This window comes from Sinocyclocheilus grahami, unplaced genomic scaffold, assembly GCF_001515645.1.
Source record: "Sinocyclocheilus grahami isolate Dianchi unplaced genomic scaffold, SAMN03320097.WGS_v1.1 scaffold2619.1, whole genome shotgun sequence".
Lineage (NCBI taxonomy): Eukaryota > Metazoa > Chordata > Actinopteri > Cypriniformes > Cyprinidae > Sinocyclocheilus > Sinocyclocheilus grahami.
This window is the reverse complement of record NW_015507798.1, coordinates 11,694-19,741: the sequence shown is the minus strand read 5'-3', so window position 1 is coordinate 19,741 and position 8,048 is coordinate 11,694. Positions and strand designations below refer to the sequence as shown.

At 35.5% G+C, this 8,048-nt stretch overlaps 1 pseudogene; it reads right to left on the bottom strand.

Moving 5' to 3' along the window:
• Positions 1–8,035, bottom strand: part of LOC107575405 (endonuclease domain-containing 1 protein-like) — a 9,103-nt pseudogene extending 1,068 nt beyond the window's left edge.
• Between the last annotated feature and the right edge of the window lie 13 nt (positions 8,036–8,048).

Sequence of the window (8,048 nt, the reverse complement as noted above, 5' to 3'; positions counted from 1 at the left end):
AAATTATATTTAAGGAAAGAAGTTTATTTTCCTTAAAGAGGTATGTTCATGTTTCAGCAGCTACCCTGAAGCACAACAGACCTGAAATCACACTGAAAGCAGACAGCCTTATTATACTGTTATCACCCCCACTTCTTGCAGGTTTTCCTTAAACCAAACCTAGCTGTATTCAGAAAAAACAATGGTCCTTCTAACCCCCCTGGGCTTTTATTATCTTCACATCTGTGAGGTCAACAACCCCTCTGTCTTTCCTGCACTAAAGAGTTCAAAGGCTCTTTCTGATCATTTGTTTTTACTGTGTGTTTGTGTGCCTTCACACCCGTGAGGCCAAAAGTACTAACCCCTCTGTCTTTCCTGATTAAATTACCCGCCCTAAAGACTTCAAAGGCTCTCTGTTTTAATGTGTGATGTCTTTGTTGCATTTCAGGTGACATACATACAGAGTAAAACATTAATTTTCCTACAACAAACTTCAACACTCATTTCAAATGTAGTGGAGTAAAGAGTAAACGTTGCTAATATCTTTGATACTCAGTACAACTAAAAAGTATCCAAAAAGATACTCAAGTACAGTAACTAATTACATTTACTCCAATACTTTACACCTCAGGTTTTCATAACTTTATTACTGACTGTGTACTTGTCTTTTTTTGCAAATACAATTCAGTTTGAAATCAAATTTGAAATCAAGCTTCCTTGTGCTGTAAGCTTTTGCAACAAAGTTACCCTATTTTAAAGACACAAATACACAGAATGAGCAAATGTTTAAGATTGGGAGTTTTGTAATGGTAATTGATCAACATTTGTATGTAAATAAAAGCCTATATTAAAATCTGTTCATCATATAAAGTGCATGTGTCTTTTTAGAAGACTTGGATTAAACCAATTTCAAAGCTTGAAATAATGATTGCCTTGAAAAAATGGATGGACACATTTTTTTTTAAATATTAAAATATCTATATGGCAGTATACAGTATGTTAGTTTTGCCAATGGTATTGAAAATGATTTGTTATCATGAAATCAAAAATGACCCTACTTACTTTTTAGTGCACATTACTAGTCTTGTGGTGAACAATTAAACCGTGCAAGTCAACACACTGAAAAAAAAAAATTGTCTGCCGTCGTAATCATTAATCAAAAACTGAAAATTGGCTTCTTCTCTGGTATGACGTTATGGTTCTGATGATGTCAGTTTGATGGGTTCGGGAGAATCCGCTTGCTAAGTCATGACGTAAGGACTGCTGTTTCCGGGTCCAAGCCTCTACTCATTTCACTTGAGAATGCTATCTCAACAGCCATTTATGAGCATTATTTAATTAATATTATTAGTGAAAGCGAAACTACTTTGTTTGGCCTTCCAAAAGAGGACGATATCCGCTTCGTCATGCCTAGAGCTGATCCGTGCTGGTTGCTGAGGAAATACTACAACTTTGTGCTGTGGATCACCAGATCGACTTTCACCGTGGACGAAACGGAGTCCAGCCCGGAGTTGTCACATGTCCTTCCAGACGCTCCTTCGTCGAAATTGCCAGCCGCGCCATTCTCAAGCCCACGCCTCTGCTCACTCTAACCCTCCGGCCGTTCCTCACGCTAGCCCCCTGCCTCTGCTCACTGTAGGCTGCCGCCGCTCACTCTAGGCCACCGTGTGTGACGCTGTTTCGTTGTGAAAGCGAAACTACTTTGTTTGGTCTTCCAAAAATGGACATGACTAGAAATCAGTGGTTAAGTTGTATTTACAACACTGTTCCAGAACCCTTCAACCCAAATATTCAGATGTGTGCAGCACATTTTATGGAGGACTGTTTCCTCGCAGAGTAGCCTACAATGCGTCTGTGCACAAAGGCTGTTTCTACAAAGTGGGGCAATTCCAACTTTGCAAGGACAGTCTGGCGCTTCTGACTCACAGCCTGTAAGTACGTTTTCATATTTAAAGAATTTGCCACTGATGATTTAAACGCGAATTTTGAGTAGTATAGAGTAGTGCTTGTTGTTTGTCATTTCTCTGATCACAAATGGTTTTATGTTTACGCGGTGTGATACGCGTTTCAGAAAGGCGGGGCATAGAGGAGAAACAATAATGTACAGTATGTGGAAAATAATGTTTTTTCAACCTTAAACTGCATAAACACATTGCATTACACCAAATACACAACATAATGTTCTTTTTAGCAACGTCATATGACCCCTTTAAATATCGCCGGCTAAAAAGTAACTAGTAACTAGTACTCTTGAGTAGTTTTTGAAAGAAGTACTTTTACTTAAGTACTGTTTTGACACCAGTACTTTTACTTGTAATTGAGTATTATTTCAGCAATGTAACAGTACTTGTACTTGAGTACAAATTTTCAGTACACTTTCCACCACTGCACATGTGACCAACAATTCCTCATCAAATATAAAATATCATAATCAAATATTATCAAAATATTCATCTGGCAGGGGACATGACGGTGGTGATGAAAACCTGAATTCATTGTCATTTTAAGTATCAAATACACTATTTTATATTTAATGTAATTAAAAATGACTTGAAAACCACAAAAATATGATGACTTCATGTTGAATATGAACTCCGTCACTGGCCCAGCACCGTCAGATTTTCTGGTGACGAATTTGGCATTTCTTTCACAAAACAAATGGACTTAATTTAATAGCTATTTTGTTTTCTCTGTTGATGCTAGATGCCAACCTGCTTCAGGAGAATAAAATGATCTAAACATTTCAAATAATTTCCTCAGAAATTGGAAGATGGTCTTGACATATCATGGTTGTGATAGGAAATATTAACATTAGGATTTTAAATATTCTAAAAATATGTAAAACTTACCAGAGCCTTTCTGGCATTGATGTACTCTGCAGAGGTGGAATGTGGCAAGGGGGTCTGTTAGAGTGACAGCTGCCCCTGATATTCCCCGATTTTTTTTTTACATTTTATTGAATGTCTGACGGTGTTGACAAAAAGTGTGGACACAACTTTGAAACCTTATGAAACACGCATGTGTCCTTGAAAAACAACCTTGCTTTGATATGGGATATTATTAAGTGTTGCTTTTGATAAAACAAGCTCTTTTTCATCATAAAAAAAAAAAAAAAACATTTTTATCCATATTTTTTTGCTTATGAACGATTGAACCCTTCTCTGTGGACACACTGTTTTTGATGTAGTAAGAAGACAATAAGTGAAGAAAATGAATATGACGGCACTACACTTTTGCTCATAAGTTTACATACCTTGCAGAACATGCATAAGAGAGAATTATTTTGCTGTGAACTCCATCTCTGCATGTGCTTTTGCATTTCAGGAACGCAACATGTGCGAGTAATGCATTCACATAGTTTCCAACATTTTTGTGGACAGACAATTACAGCATTTCACTGGATTTGTAATAAGATATTTTCACAAACTGCAATTTTTTGGCAAAATAAAGGCTTGAAGGTTGCAAGGACCAATTGCAAATGACAAAATTTAGATAGAAGTATTGTAATTTTACTACTGCAAAGTAATTATAAAACATACATATTTATTTTCATATTTTACAGTTGCAGAGGTGTAAAGTATTAGAGTAAATGTAATTAGTTACTGTACTTGAGTATATTTTCGGGTACTTTGTAGTTGTACTGAGTATCAAAGATATTAGCAACGTTTACTCTTTACTCCACTACATTTGAAATGAGTGTTGCAGTTACACAGTACATTTTGCATGGACCTAGCTTTTTCTGCAGCAGTTTATTTCTGCTACAAAAGACGTGATAATGCCTATACAGGTCACTGAAAGTACTGCATCTTCTGCGTTTTGCACTTACTCACCCAAACTTGTCAACAAGGCTACTTTATGAGAATGCGAGTTCCTTAGCAAGTATTTGTGAATCAAAAGTGTTTTATATATGAGATGAGGACATGACTACAGCTGGCAATGAGGCCGAAACCAGCACATCCACTGCAAGAAGGCTTCTGCTTTTTAATTTTACTTAACATAATTTTATTTTTCCATTATACTGAAGAGACCTTTTTGAAAGATATTGTTTTTTGTTTGTTTGTTTGTTTTGTTTTGTAATTTTGAGATATTCAGTTTTATTTTGGTTTTAGAAAATAAACATGATTGGTTTATCAACTCTTCAACTCTTTCTTGTTTTTGTTTCATGCTCTCTGTGCCTTGCCCTGGACTTTTATGTCACTTCCTGTCTCCCGTGGTGTTTGTAGTCAGTTTGTAGTCCGTTTGTTCATTGGTTCCCCTTGGTTAGTCTCCCCAAGTGTGTCTTATCTTGTTAAGCTTCTTAGCCCCCTGTGTGTATATATAGCCCTAGTTTTTCTTTAGTTCCTTGTGAGTTGTTGAATGTAATGGTTGTGTGTTTGCCAGTCATTCTGTTCTTTGTTCCCTTTGGGTTTTGCCTTATTGTTTGTTCTAGTTTTTTCCATGAAATACCTGCACATAAATCCTTGCCTCTGCCTGTTTTCTGCAGTTTCTCCACAATGTTACAGTTTTTCACTGGCATGTCTCTTTGACTAGTGCATCTTTGAGCCTATATTTAGTATAAGTAAAATACTTAAGTACTGTTAAAATCAGATATTTTAAGACTTTTACTCAAGTTGTTTTGGAATTGGTGACTTGTAACGTGTAGTGGAGTAATTTTTACTGTAAGGTGTCTGTACTTTTACTCAAGTATGGTTTTTAGGTACTCTTTACACCTCTGTACAGTTGTGTACTACTACTACGACTACTACTAATAAATGTAATGTGAACTGAGACACTATAAAAACTAACTAAAACTAAGCTTTGAGTTCACTTTACAGTCCAAGTCGAAGCAAAAACAATTACTCTCGTCAATCTGACCACTGAAAAGGGGTTGGAGCTCTTAATTTTGCTTTGTCAGCTGAGCGTGCTGGGCATTTCACTAATGCTGAATGTGTCAACAACACATTTGCATGTACTATTTGAATTCAAGATTGGTTGCCAAATTAAAATATTAAGTAGACCAGTAAAAAATGTTGTTAACCAATTAAAGGTAACTTCAAATGATCATTTCAGAGTAATTAAACTTCATTTAATTTTCGTTCATGTTTCTGTGAAATTGTTTTCATTCCCTGAAACAGTGCAAACCCAGCTTCTCAGTAATTAAAAAAAGGAAGGAAAAAAAAAACTGAACAGTGGATATTTTTAATGACTTTTTCTGTGGAATACTATACTTAGACTTCCTTTTCGCATTTGGCAGATCTGCCTGTATTGTGGTTTAGGAAATCTTGTTGGTGATTTTCAATTTGCAAAAAATTTTTGCACATTCTCTCCCAGCTTCTCATTTTTAATGACTTTTTCTGTGGAATACTACGATTATGAGCATAATCCTACAACAGCATCACAGTCAAAAGACTCATGATCAAAGAATTGATCATGTTGGTTTTACTGCTGGTTTATTTTCTAGTCATGCAAGTATAGGTCCTGTCTGCCTGAATGAGGACAGACAAAGTTTTCCAAGCTTAGGTTTCAATGACACATATAAAAGTTTTCCAGTTGTTCCATATAATGTGCATAAACAACATTTCTGGAGCAAAATTATCAGACGTTGCTCCTGACAACTTTCCTACGTATATTAAGCGTTGTGTTTTTTTTTGTCTCTCCATTATACTGTATCTGGTGATATACCCTTGATGGATCTCATGAAGTAAACAAGCACGCTGGCTGAATATACGTAAACTCTTTCTGTTAGTATCATATTTTCTCTCTGGTGGTTTTGGTTGAAATTGTGCCTAATTTTGTTTTACACTCCAATGATTGTAATTTTCTTAAAAGAATGAATGCAAATAAACGCACAGAAGTGTTTAATATTTCTCTCTACTGTGTCACTGTATCTTATGTCATTTAAAAGGTTTACATTTGGAGGTTTACAAAAATCACAGCTGTCAATCAGTGCGTGTTGATTTTAGTCACCTGACTAGGAAAATCAACATCAGATTTTGAGTTTGTGATACAATGTTTGTGTGTGTGTTTATGTATTTACATTGATTTCAGTGTAAATACATTATTTTGCATTAAATTCACATTGACTGAGAGGGACGAGTTCCACATGTGTCAGGCAATTTTTTTTCCAATGGATATTTTTGCAATAATGTAACTTTATGATCTTACAATGATCTCAAAGTTTGAGTAAATCGAGAGTGAATCGGTGTCAGAGTTGTGGCTTAGCAGTTAGAGTTACAATCTAATGGATGTCTGTCCAATAAAGAGGCAAAGGGGCCAAAAAAGTTTCTTTTTTTCAATTAAAAAAAACAAAACAAAAACAATCTTTATTTCATATTAGTGTAATATATTATGCACTCCATTTATACATATTATAATTGTTTCAATTATTAATTACAGTCGAACATCTAAGAATTTAAAGAATTCTTGAAAAACTGGACTTCATGTTAGTACACCTTTTCAAAGCATGAGCATGATTTTCTTCATGATTCCACTAACCATTATAATAATTGAGTCAGAAGTAACAATAACAACAAAGAAAACATTTGATAAAGTTTCTCTTTCAGACAATAGCTCACTGATGCTTTATTTTGAAAGAGCTTATTTTCATTTTCTGATTCACTTTGTTTCTTCGGTGGGAGTTTTGTAGAGTTATCAAACAACTCAAATGAATCAACATTATAAAGCGTTGCCAAATCTGTCTCTAAATCCTTCACAGTTTTGTTTTTGGGAGTATCTTTCTTGTTCTCTCCAATAAACCCGCTTGAGATCTGACATCTGTTATTGTTGTCTAAGCAGCAGTACACAGTCCAGAAATGACTAGGCACTTTCACTCTATTGTTTATGTTACCAGTACCTGGTACCACCCCTGTCACAATGTAAACAGAATACTTCTTCGGTAGACATTGATCGGACAGTTCTTCTGCAATTTTTTTTTCTAGTACCCTCCACTGACCTCAGTTAAAAGAGGGGTTTTGTGGAGCAGCATTGGTGAGAGTGAAGGTGGCATAAGCACAGCTCTGTGACTGTGCCTGGTAGACTGGTGCCAGATGACCTTTGTCGTAACGAGAATTCTCATAGTCTCCATTGAGAGCTTGACGGCCTCCAAGTCCTTGTATTTTCACATCTTTCTCGAATTTCATGTTTGGTGATGCATTATTGTCGTCAAGCTGCAACAGTGAATCAATTGAAAACATTAGCTTAAGGAGAAGAGAAAACAAATCATACTAATATGTGATGCAAACTCTGTAGGCTGAGATCATACCACCTTTCTTTACAGCTCCTTCTGTTATTCAGCTTTGTACTGTACTACACATATAATATATTAGCAATATCTCTTTTATTTTATAAGCATTTATCTGATTTAGTATCCTCATGTTTCTTTAGATTTTAAAGCTGTTTGACACATTATTTGGTGCTCATACAGAATGATCTTGAATTATGGAATGGTTATGGAACTAATGGATCTAGTTGGAAAGATCTCAGTCAGATCCTAATTTATGTTTTCTTCAAACTTATGAAACTTATGAGTAAAAGAAGACTAAGAGCTGTTATCAAAGGAGGCTGGACAAAGTATTACACCATAGGGTGCTACATGCATACAATGAGAAAAATATGATGATGATATGATTTTTTTTATTTTTAAAATGATTTTACTTTAAAGATTAGCTGTGAATATTTTCAAAGTCTAAGAGGATAAACAGCAAAGAAATAACTCCACCCACACTAAATAAATAAATAACAAATGTAATATGGTACAACAATTACCTGAACCCATTTAGAGTAACATTTCACTTACTTGAGGTTCAATGTACCACTTGTCTAGTCTTGTGCAGTCCTTTAGTCCTTCAAACTTGTAGGCTGAGTACACGGGGATCTTGTTGTCAGTGTCATAGAATGTGGCATAATAAACATCATTATTTAGAGTTTGGCAGATCTGCCTGTATTGTGGACCAGGAAATCTTGTTGGTGATTTTCCATTTGCAAACAATTGACCACAGCCACTTTCAAAATTCTGCACAACTTTGACTGAACCACCGGAGAGAAGCGACAGCATCAGCACACGAAGAAGCAGCAGCATGATGAAGAGGATG